The 10238-nt window shown below is 33.9% G+C and overlaps 1 long non-coding RNA gene across 1 annotated transcript; it reads right to left on the bottom strand.

Moving 5' to 3' along the window:
- Positions 1–7211: 7211 nt before the first annotated feature.
- On the bottom strand, positions 7212–8159 carry LOC136062742 (uncharacterized). The gene is made up of 3 exons (XR_010624450.1): positions 7872–8159; positions 7668–7769; positions 7212–7439 (listed from the first exon to the last, which is right to left on the bottom strand). It is a non-coding gene; the product is annotated as an uncharacterized LOC136062742 (long non-coding RNA).
- Positions 8160–10238: the final 2079 nt, after the last annotated feature.

The raw sequence follows: 10238 nt of genomic DNA on the forward strand, positions 1-10238 counted from the left end.
CACATATCTGCCATAGATGCCGCTACCGTAAAACGTAGTAAGGCGCAGTTCAGGTCGAGACAGCCAGGTGCCACTCCTCCCTCTCGTTCGGCTCCATCCAGATCAGCTCCATCTACATCTGCTCCCTCTTCTTCTTCAAGCGATGTATCCCTTGGAGATATCATGGCGCAGCTGCAGCGCATGGACACTCGTCTTGATACACTCTCCGCTGAGTTGTATCAGGTGAATGTTCGTGTGGGTCGTATTGCACGACGGCAGGCGATCATGGGTGGGTTTGCTCCAGAGGCTACTCCTTCACCACCTACTCCAGCAGCTTCAGATTCTGAGGATGATGAGAATGATGATAATGATGATGATGATGGGGATGCTAGCTCTGTCGATGAGATGTCTATATGATACTCTACCTTTTGTCACCCGTGACAAAAAGGGGGAGTAGTTTTGAGCTATGAGAGTAGTCATCTTAGGAGGAGAGTTAGTATAGGACATTTTTGACAGGGGGAGTGTTGTCATTTTTGAGGGATGAAGTGAGGCTATATATGTATTTTTTTCTTTTCTTATCTCTTAGATACATTGATCTTGTATATAAGGTCCTTTGACCATTTTACATACATTGTACTTATATTCTTTATATGTGGATCTATGTTTCTTTCACCTTCCTCTTCATGTGTTGTTTCTTTTCTATCTTTATACACATGTTTTTTATTCTTGTATGCAATCTATTTATTTCTGTTTCACACAAGATGCCTTGATGAGTTTTGTTTAAAGTGTTTCAGAAATACAGGTTGTCAAAGTCTACTTACCATAAGCTCTCTTCTTGCAAAGTTTTTCAAGAGTTTGTGTTAGGGTAGATTTTATTGTATTCAACAAGTGAATATGAGTTGAGTGATTTATGACTTCTCTCATATGCTCATTTGTTTGTTATGGTTTTGTCACGGATTGCCAAAGGGGGCGATTGTTAGGACATATATGTTTTAACTAGTTTAAGAACATATGTCACTTATTTATGTAAATTGGCTAATCCTTTGACAAAACGCACTCTACTTGTAATTTGGTAGTTCTAGGTGGTTTTAATACTTCAAGAAACAATGTTTCAAGGTCAAGTGTTGAATTCATCAAGTCTGTCCAAGAGAAAGCAAGCTGAAGTGCAAGGTTTTTAAAGATCAACACTTGCTCGATAGCTACCTCGACACCTGCTATCTGTCGAGATTTAAAAAGTCAGATTTCCAATCTGATTTTCTTGGGATCCGTAAATATGTTTTTGGGCCTTCTCTTTTTCTAACCCTAAACATATAAAAGGATTATTTTAAGAGCCGTCAAGGGTGACACAAGAGGCTTTAGCATTGAGCAATCTTTGTTCAAGCAAATTGTGATCAACAGACGAAGTTCTTGACCTAGTTCATCTTCCATCAAGAAGTTGTTGTGTATTTGCACCATAGGGTTTTGTAACCAAGCATCTTCCTGCCATTCATCATAAAGGATGAACTGAAGAACTTTGCAGCCAACCATTCTTCCTCAGTTGGTGTTCTGAAGTCGCGTACTTGGATCCGCGCATTGGTTAATCACGTACTTGGGAGCCGTGCATCAAAGGTGGATACTGTCACTACAGATCAAGTCCAATTGGGTATTGGGGTAAGGGTTCAACTATAGGTTGGTAAGGTACTTGGAATTCCTTTACTTGTAACCGCTTGATTTGATAATAGTAGAGTTTCGAGAGTGGTGACCTGAAAATCACCCGGTGGGGTTTTTGCCGTTAGGGTTTTCCCCATTCGTAAACAAATCACCGTGTTATTTATTTTCCGCTGCATATTTAGTTGTTGGTGATTTGTTTGTGCTTCCATAAAATTGCATGATTAATTGATTAATTAATTATTTGGCTAAATTAATTAATTAGGGTTAATCACAAGGGGTCATTCAGATTGTGACCTATCAATTTTAACTATGCAAACGAAGAGTTGTTTTTCATTTGAACTTATGACATATTGTCTATAATGGTTACTTTTTACCATCTAAATAAGATCAATTAGTTTTTAGTGTAAACTAGATTTGAATCTAAGTCCTTTATTCAAAGATATAAAAAATAAATTTACGAGTTGATCCAATTAAAACCTCCAAGAGTAGTGAAGTTGTGTGAACTTGGATTATGTTTCTCCAGATATTATTTTTTAAGTATTTTTTAAAGTACTTTTTTTGTCTTTTATTTGTGTTCTTACAAAAATTAATTTGAACTCAACAATAAGGATATTTTAAAAAAGAATTAAAAGTAGATATTAAGAATACTATTCCAAGTATATATACATAACAATGTGACACTCTGAATAAGATTATATTTTTATTCAATTGTTAGGGTCATATTTTATTGTAATTGGCTATCCTTTGACAAAATGCACTTTACTTGTAATTGGGTAGATCTAAGATGGGTTTAGTACTTCAAGAAACAAGTGAAGAAATGATGTTCATTAAGTCTCGACAAATAGCTCAACAGATGTCTGCTATTGAGACTTAATATGAAGCTCAATAGATAGCTCAATAACAGCTCAATCTATCAAGACTTATGATTTTCAGTTTTCCAGATCTGAAATCTAGCCCAGGCTATTGTATTTGTTTAGGGTTCTCATAACCCTAGACATGTATAAGGCTTATTTTAAAAGTTGTCACACACGGATACAAAGGCCGCGTGACTTATTTTCTCTGTGAGAAGCTACTGCGTTTGTACGCCATAGGATTTTGTAATCAAGTGCTCCTTCATCTTCATCTGTTCAAGTTGCTGGAGTTAGTCATGTACTGGGATCCGTGCAAAGGGTTAGTCACAAATTGGAGGTTTGTGCATCAAGGGAAAGAAGGCTACTACAAGATCAAGTGCAATTGGATATTCAAGCGAAGGTTCAACTGTAGGTTGGTATTAAAGTGAATGAATTCTAGGTAGGGATTAGTAAGTCAATATTAAGAAAGAACCTTTATTAATCTGTTGGCAATTAAGAGATGAGTCATATTGAAAAACTAATAAAATATATGATAAAAAAAATCACAACTTCTACATTACGCTGATTACTGAAAGTCTTGGTCAAGTTGATTTTGTGGAAAATAAAAGTCACAATAGAAACATGAAGTCGGACCTTAGTAAAAGCATCAATCGGTGAACAAAAATAAGTCTAAGCAAAACTAAATTGGTCATCCCTAAGCTTTGTTCTTAGGGAGATGGAACCATGGAAAATAATTGAATAGAGAAGATACTTTATCAATCAATGGAAAATTTTCTATCTCACTTGTTTCGAAGGAATGATTGAGGAATGAGAAGCTGGAAATTTGGTGTATATTTACTTTGATAATAAAGAAAGTGGGACAACAAGAGTAGTGAATTTGCAGCAATTTACTATTCTATTCTTATTGGTTGAAATTTGTGTACACTATTGTATGTATAGTACATTTATGATCTGTTTGTTTCGATGTAAAATATTTGCAAAAGTAAAATATTTTACATGTAAAATATTTGCAAGAAAATATTTTCATTTTATTGTGTTTGACTATATACATGAAAATGTTGTGTAAAATATTTTTCAGTACTTGGCACAATGTAAAATGGAAAGAAAAAATTATTAAACTAATTTATTTTATTAACTTCCAAAAAATATATAGAGATGGAGGGAGCATCAAAGTCTACAAGGACTACAAAAAGGACTATCTTAAAACCATTGTGATTGAGGACAAAACAGTTTTGGTTTACAAGGACTACAAAAAGGACTACCTTGAATCCTGAAAATCAAGTTCAACACTAGAAGAAGAAAAAATAAAACAAAACAAATATGCCAAAAATTCTTGAAATCTCTAATCAAAATGAAACACAAACACCCCAATCACTTAACAGAAACTCACACCCTCACCAACAGAGGGAGAACATTGAAGGGAAAGGCTTTGAGGCTTCTTTTTGTTGTTTAAAATGCCCTTTTTTTCTTCCTCTACAACAATGCAGAATTCCTAAAATTATAATAAAGAATCTGAGTGTTTTAAAATTTTTTAAAATGCAAGTATAGAATCGTGGATGATTGCAAAAGAGAAGAAAGTGCAAAATTCTCAACAGAGTTATCACAAAAATCGTTGTTGGCATATTTCTCATAGCCAACCACCACCACAACACAGCCACCACAGCAACCCACAAACCATCTTAGCTACCCACCCTCCACCACCACCATGACCCACAATCTGTCCCAACCATCCACGGCAGCCCACAAAAATAGCCATGCTAGACCCAAACGGAGCAAAAACCCAGATCGGTAACCCATTCGATAGTAAAGGGAAAAAAATTAAAACTAAGAACTTGTGGATGAGTTGATGACAGTGGAGGTGGCCAAGAAATGGTGGAGCTGACAACAACAATGGAGGATTACGAAAAAAAAAAAAACTCAAGTGAAGCTGGTGATGGGTAGCACCGGCGAAGGGAGGAGCCGGTGATAGGTGGGAGAGAAGGACCGTGGTGGACTGAGTTTTGGAGAAAATACTAATAGTGTGAGAGTGAGAGAGATAGGTAGAGCATCGGGCTGAGAGAGACAACAAAATGTAAAATGTTTTACCAATATTTCAAGTGTAAAATATTTTACACAAATTTGCCTTGGTTCTTTTTGTTGATTGAAAATATTTTATTTTTGACTAAATATTTTACTGCAAAACAAACACCGTAAACTGTGAATATTTTTCTAAAAATATTTTACTTCGAAACAAACGGAGCGTTAGTTTCTCAATTAAATTTAAACACACAGTTGTATTATATTTAGTTTTCATTGGAAAGTGTAACACTATTTGTATTTTATTAGTCAATACAATTATATATTTGATTTTAATTGGGGATGTAACGTATTGTTACCTAACGGCTAAGAGCCTTGTACCACAATTGATTGACACTTTTTTTTTCCCAAAGGAAACATCACAGTTCAAATTCTTTCACCACCAATTATCGAATTATAAAATTAAAATTAAAATATAATAGGATATTGTACATAAAGCTGAATTTGATTAGGGTGAAAAAGGGAAGGATGGAGAAAGGAAGGACAAAAATTAAGAAAAGGAGATTTTCTCCTGTTTGGCTGGAAAGAAAAGGAGAAAGGAAAATAGTGAGGTGGGGGGGATTTTCCACCTAGGCCTGTCATTCTTTTTCAACAAATAAGCAAGAAAATAAGTGAGAAAATGTCCATGAACATGAAATTTTAAAATTACCCTTTCTATCTCCAATAAGGGCATAATAGTAATTTATATTTTCCTTCCCACTTTTTCATCATCTTTACCAAACATACATAATAGAAAACTAAAACATTCTGTATCCTCATACTTTTCTAACCTCCCAACGTGTTCTATTATTCCAACTAAAAAGAGCTAAGTTTACCCATTTTTATTATATATAATGACAAATTTTAACATTACTTTTAAATAAATAAATAAAGGGATAAAGTAGTGATTTTTTTTCTTCTTCATATTTTCCTCTCTTTTCTCTCCATTTTGGAGTTATTAAATTTTGTGGCCCATCCCATTTTCTATCCTCTCTATTTTCTCACCTACCAAGCAAGAGAAAATACTTTTCTCTCTCATTTTCCTTTCCTATCTTTTCCATCCCTCCCAAAATCACTGAAATAAAAAATAGTGAATGAGTAGAATCTAGGTACAACCACTCACTAATTACCAATGAGTGACACTTTACCTCTGGACCACTACTCACATTCAAGTTTCTATAGAGTGTGATACTGCGATGTACTTGGGGGCCTTTTTTTCTTGCCCTTGTCCATGCAAAATTTTTATATTGGAATTGGGCATAAAATATTGGATCCAAACAAATATTAGCCCATTTATTTTTCTTCATAAGTTATTGGACTTTTGACCCACATTACTTCACTATACATGGTGGGTTATTTTCTACGCTACATGAGTTGAACTTCAATGCCCAATTTTGTAAGGGAGCACACCACCAAAGGAGCGCTCTTGGAAATTTGGAATTAGAAAATCCGCTCCGGAGTGCTTGACAAACTCATGAACAAGTTCTATCTCAAGCAGCATAAAACAACGTTGTCTTCCTCATTAAGATTTTGGAGAATAAATCTAAATACATGGATCAACCTTATCTTCTTCATTAAGCTACTAGAGCACATAACCATGGTTTTAAAAAATTAGAACAGACAAATAATCAAAAATTGAGTTTGGTTCTTGGTTTTTAATGGACCAATTTAGGGTCCAATCATGCCGCCGGTCCCATTTTTAAAACCATGCACATAACCAACTCTCACAAGTTGCTTGACAGCTCATAAGCACTTTTCATACAGAATGGATATATGAAATTATGTGAAATATTCGAATAAATAAATAAATTCAAACTACATAGCTTTCATCTTAAATATAATCTAATGAGAACCAAATGTATATGGCTTCATTTCATGCCAAGAGTCTTGTAATTATATTGATGCCTAGGTTTTTTCAATTGAGACATCTAGGTTTCAAATCCCTCTCCTCCATTATAACTATCAAATTAAAAAAAGTTAAAAAAATTATTATTTCCTAATTACAATATAATAAAATAAAATAATGGATAAATTATATGGATAAATCTAATGTGTTCCATAGGCTGACTTTGAAAGGTAAGATATATAGTGATAATGTGTTAGACACTTTTTATTTTTGGTAGGAAGAATGTGTTAGACACTTATCTTCTCACCTCATTAAAAATTGTACAATGACCAATATAAATAATCATGTGATGTGCACGTCACTATCTATATTATCTATAACAAGATTTCTTTTTTTGGACTGAACTTTTTTGTTGTTCAAAAATATCACTACAACCTACGTTAAATCTTGGAGACAAATATGTAAAATAAAACCACTACACCCCTCTCAATTTTCAAATACTCTTTCATCTCTAAAATAATTTCAAATACACGTTCAAATCCATAAATAAAAAAAACACATTTTTTTTTTCACCCCACAATCTGTTCCAATTCAATGTCTATGTTCTATTTAAATTCAAATACTAGGCCTTAAACTATTGCTCCTTTAAAAAAAGTTCTTATCCTTATCCTTGTCTCAATTTTTTTCTCTATATCTCTATATAAAAATAGATTCCCACAATCCAACACACATGTTAATCACCTTTTAATTGAATTCAAGTTTTTAATCCCTCATCTAAACAAAAAAGAGGAATTAAAAAAAAAAAAAAAAAAAAAAAAACATTTTCAGAGTTCTCCAATCATACCATTCTTTTTCTCATCTTTCTAACTCCCTCAAACCAATTCCAAATTTTAAACCTTAATCAAAACCAAATCTAGGCTAGATGCCTAAATCAAAACTAAGCAGTCCATATCAAATTTTTTGTGCATAAGAAAATACATTTACCGATGTGGTAACGGCAGTATTACGGAGGCTCCAAGCATTCAGATTTTTTATGAAAACACAAACTAAACCAAAATCTGCCAAGCTTAAAATAAATTTAATCAATACTACAGTAGCACAAAAGAAGGACTCAAGAAATTGCAAAAATAAATGACGAATTAGGGTAAAAGATAGGCAAGCCTTCTGCTTGAAACGCTAAGTCAATGGGAAAAAAAATGCCTATCTTCTACCAAACCCATATATCTTTGAAAACCCTAGAAACAGAAATTGAATAGAAAACCAAAAAAAGGGAGAAAAATATATACCTTCTGAATTTTCAGTTGTTGAACAACAGAGACGGAATTGTTGAACAATCAGAGACTGGATTGCAAAGCACGAATAGAGGTTTCCAATGTTGCTAGTCCGATCTGTGTATAGGGAGATGTAACAAAGAATCAAAAGTGTAAGTGAGTCCGAAACCCATCTATCTTTGGAAACCCTAGAAGCGGAAACTGAATGGAAATGCCTACCTTCTGACTTGTCGATTGTTGAGAAGCGGAGACGGGACTGCAGAGCACGATCTGTGTGTATGCTTTGATAAGTAAGAATGAAATGGTAAAAATTGAGTTTCACCGAATCCGATCTGAGTGTATATGAAGGAGCAGCGAAGGATCGATAGTTTGAGGGAGTCTGTTTTTTTGATCGAGAAATTTGGTTTGGGTTTTAGGGCTTGTGTTTTTCTCTTCTTTTTTTTTTCTTCTTTTTTCTCTTCTGATAAGCGGCTTTTTTTTTTTTTATAAAGGTCTAAGTTTGTTTCTGAAACTGAGTCTCTTTAATCGCACCGTGCAATTTTTTTAAAGGGTAAGTTGTACACGTGCCAGCGTTTCAAGGGGCCTTTTTTGCTAACGTGTCAGCACATTATTAAAAGCTTCTGCTATTATATATAGTATTAGATTAGATTCATTTTGAAAATAATAGGTAGATAACACATGACCATTTTCTGTTAGTTATAGTTAACAGAATTAAGATGAAGGATCAATTGAGATAATTATTAAACCACTAGACTCATCACATGGGCTTTGCACGTGTAATAATGCTTTTTTTTTTGGTTTAATGTTATAATGTTTAGAAGTGATATATTGTAATTTTTTTTTTTAAGAAATGGTTAGGTAACATAGAATAATGTTTAAAAATGAGATAGAAATAGTGTCTTAAGTTTTAAGCAGAATGCTAAAGATAAAAGAAAAAGCTTAAAACATAATTGAAGTATTTGAATTCAAATAGATAATAAATACAGATAGGAATCAAACATTTGAATACAGGATAAGAATGGCTAGTTTTTACATGAGGTAGTGGCTTGTTTTGGAAGAAGTAATTTTGTACTTTTTTTTTTTTATCAACATATTTGTATTCAAATAGATAACAAATATAGATAGGTATCAAACATTTGAATACAATTGAGAATAAAGGTTTTTTTTTTTTCCCTTTTGTACATGAGGTAGTTTACTCTTTTAACCTTTTTTTGTTTTTTGCGGGGAAAAAAAAATTAAACTAAAGGATATGTTATTTTAGAATTTGTATGAGAATATTTTAGTACGTCAAAAATTGAAGACAAAACAGGGAAATCTTCTTATTAGTAGTAGAGATAAAGGTTAAAAATACATAATTGATAGCATCAATTTACAACTACCCAAACCCCAAGTGTCCTTAGCACATTTTGCACTTTGATTTTCAACCAATTCAAACTTTAGTAGAGCTGTAGAAGGTATCAGCATGATTTGCCAATGGTCTTTCATTTATATATTTATTATTATTTTTTGAGATAATAAGAAATACTTACAAATCAAATACTCATCGCTCAAACCCATGCACTCTCCCTGTTCACCCTACTTAGAAAATGTATCCAAATGGAAATGGTACAGTGGTAATGGTCTTTCATCTGGATTAAGATCACATGCAATACCTAGAGTATTGCACGGGGTGCAGTAGCTCAAATCTCAGCCTTCCCTTTAATCTAATGGCTCAATCTTTTGACACCTCACCAATTCAAGCTAGCAATCCGTGTGCTCACTTCTATTTTCATTTCAGCTTCCCAAATTTGAATTTCACTAAAACTCTCTCTCTCTCTCTCTCTCTCTCTCTCTCTCTCTCTCTCTCTCTCAGGTTCTCTCCCTCACTCTCCCTAATGCACCATTCTCTCAACCACCATGCTTGGTCTTTGCCTCTCCCTCAACCCCGTTGTCACCGCTTCCAGCCTACCTAACTCAGACCCATCGGTAAAAACAAAGAAAAAATAGTAACTCACCATATGAGATCCTAACCTCCAAAACTTGCACCCTTTTTTAGACCTAGATCAGAGAGAGTAAGGGTTGAGGTTTGGTGAGAATCGGATGTAAAGATAGAAGTTGATGCTTTTCTAGCCTAGATCAGAAAAAGTAAGGGCTAGGGTTTGGAGAGAATCAGGTAAGGGAGAAGTGGATGCTTTTTCAGGTTTGATCTATGGAGGGAAATGAGATTGAGAGACAGAGAAAGAGTGGTTGGTCAAAGGAGAGAAGAAGCCACCATCGGAGGTGGTGGTTGAGATGAGCTAGCCTTGCCGATTTGGTTTAGAGACTTGGGCTTGTTTTAGAGAGAGACCACCACTCGGTAGGTTTTCTTTTATCTCCATTTTTTATTATTTTTTTTTAATAAACTCTGTTTGGTTGCTAGGACAGGAAGGAAAGTAAATAATGGTGTCACAATTTTGTTGATTGATTTATTGGTGCTGAATTTAATTCTATTTTCGCTTATTTTTTATGTTTTTGGTTTTTAGCTTAGGAATTGAAATCAAGTCTTATATTGCCTGCATTTTTGTCAATTGTTTAAAAATACTTAAATCCTTGTAATTTGTATTCAGT

Source organism: Quercus suber, unplaced genomic scaffold (assembly GCF_002906115.3).
Source record: "Quercus suber isolate HL8 unplaced genomic scaffold, Cork oak 2.0 scaffold_448, whole genome shotgun sequence".
NCBI classification, from domain to species: Eukaryota; Viridiplantae; Streptophyta; class Magnoliopsida; order Fagales; family Fagaceae; genus Quercus; species Quercus suber.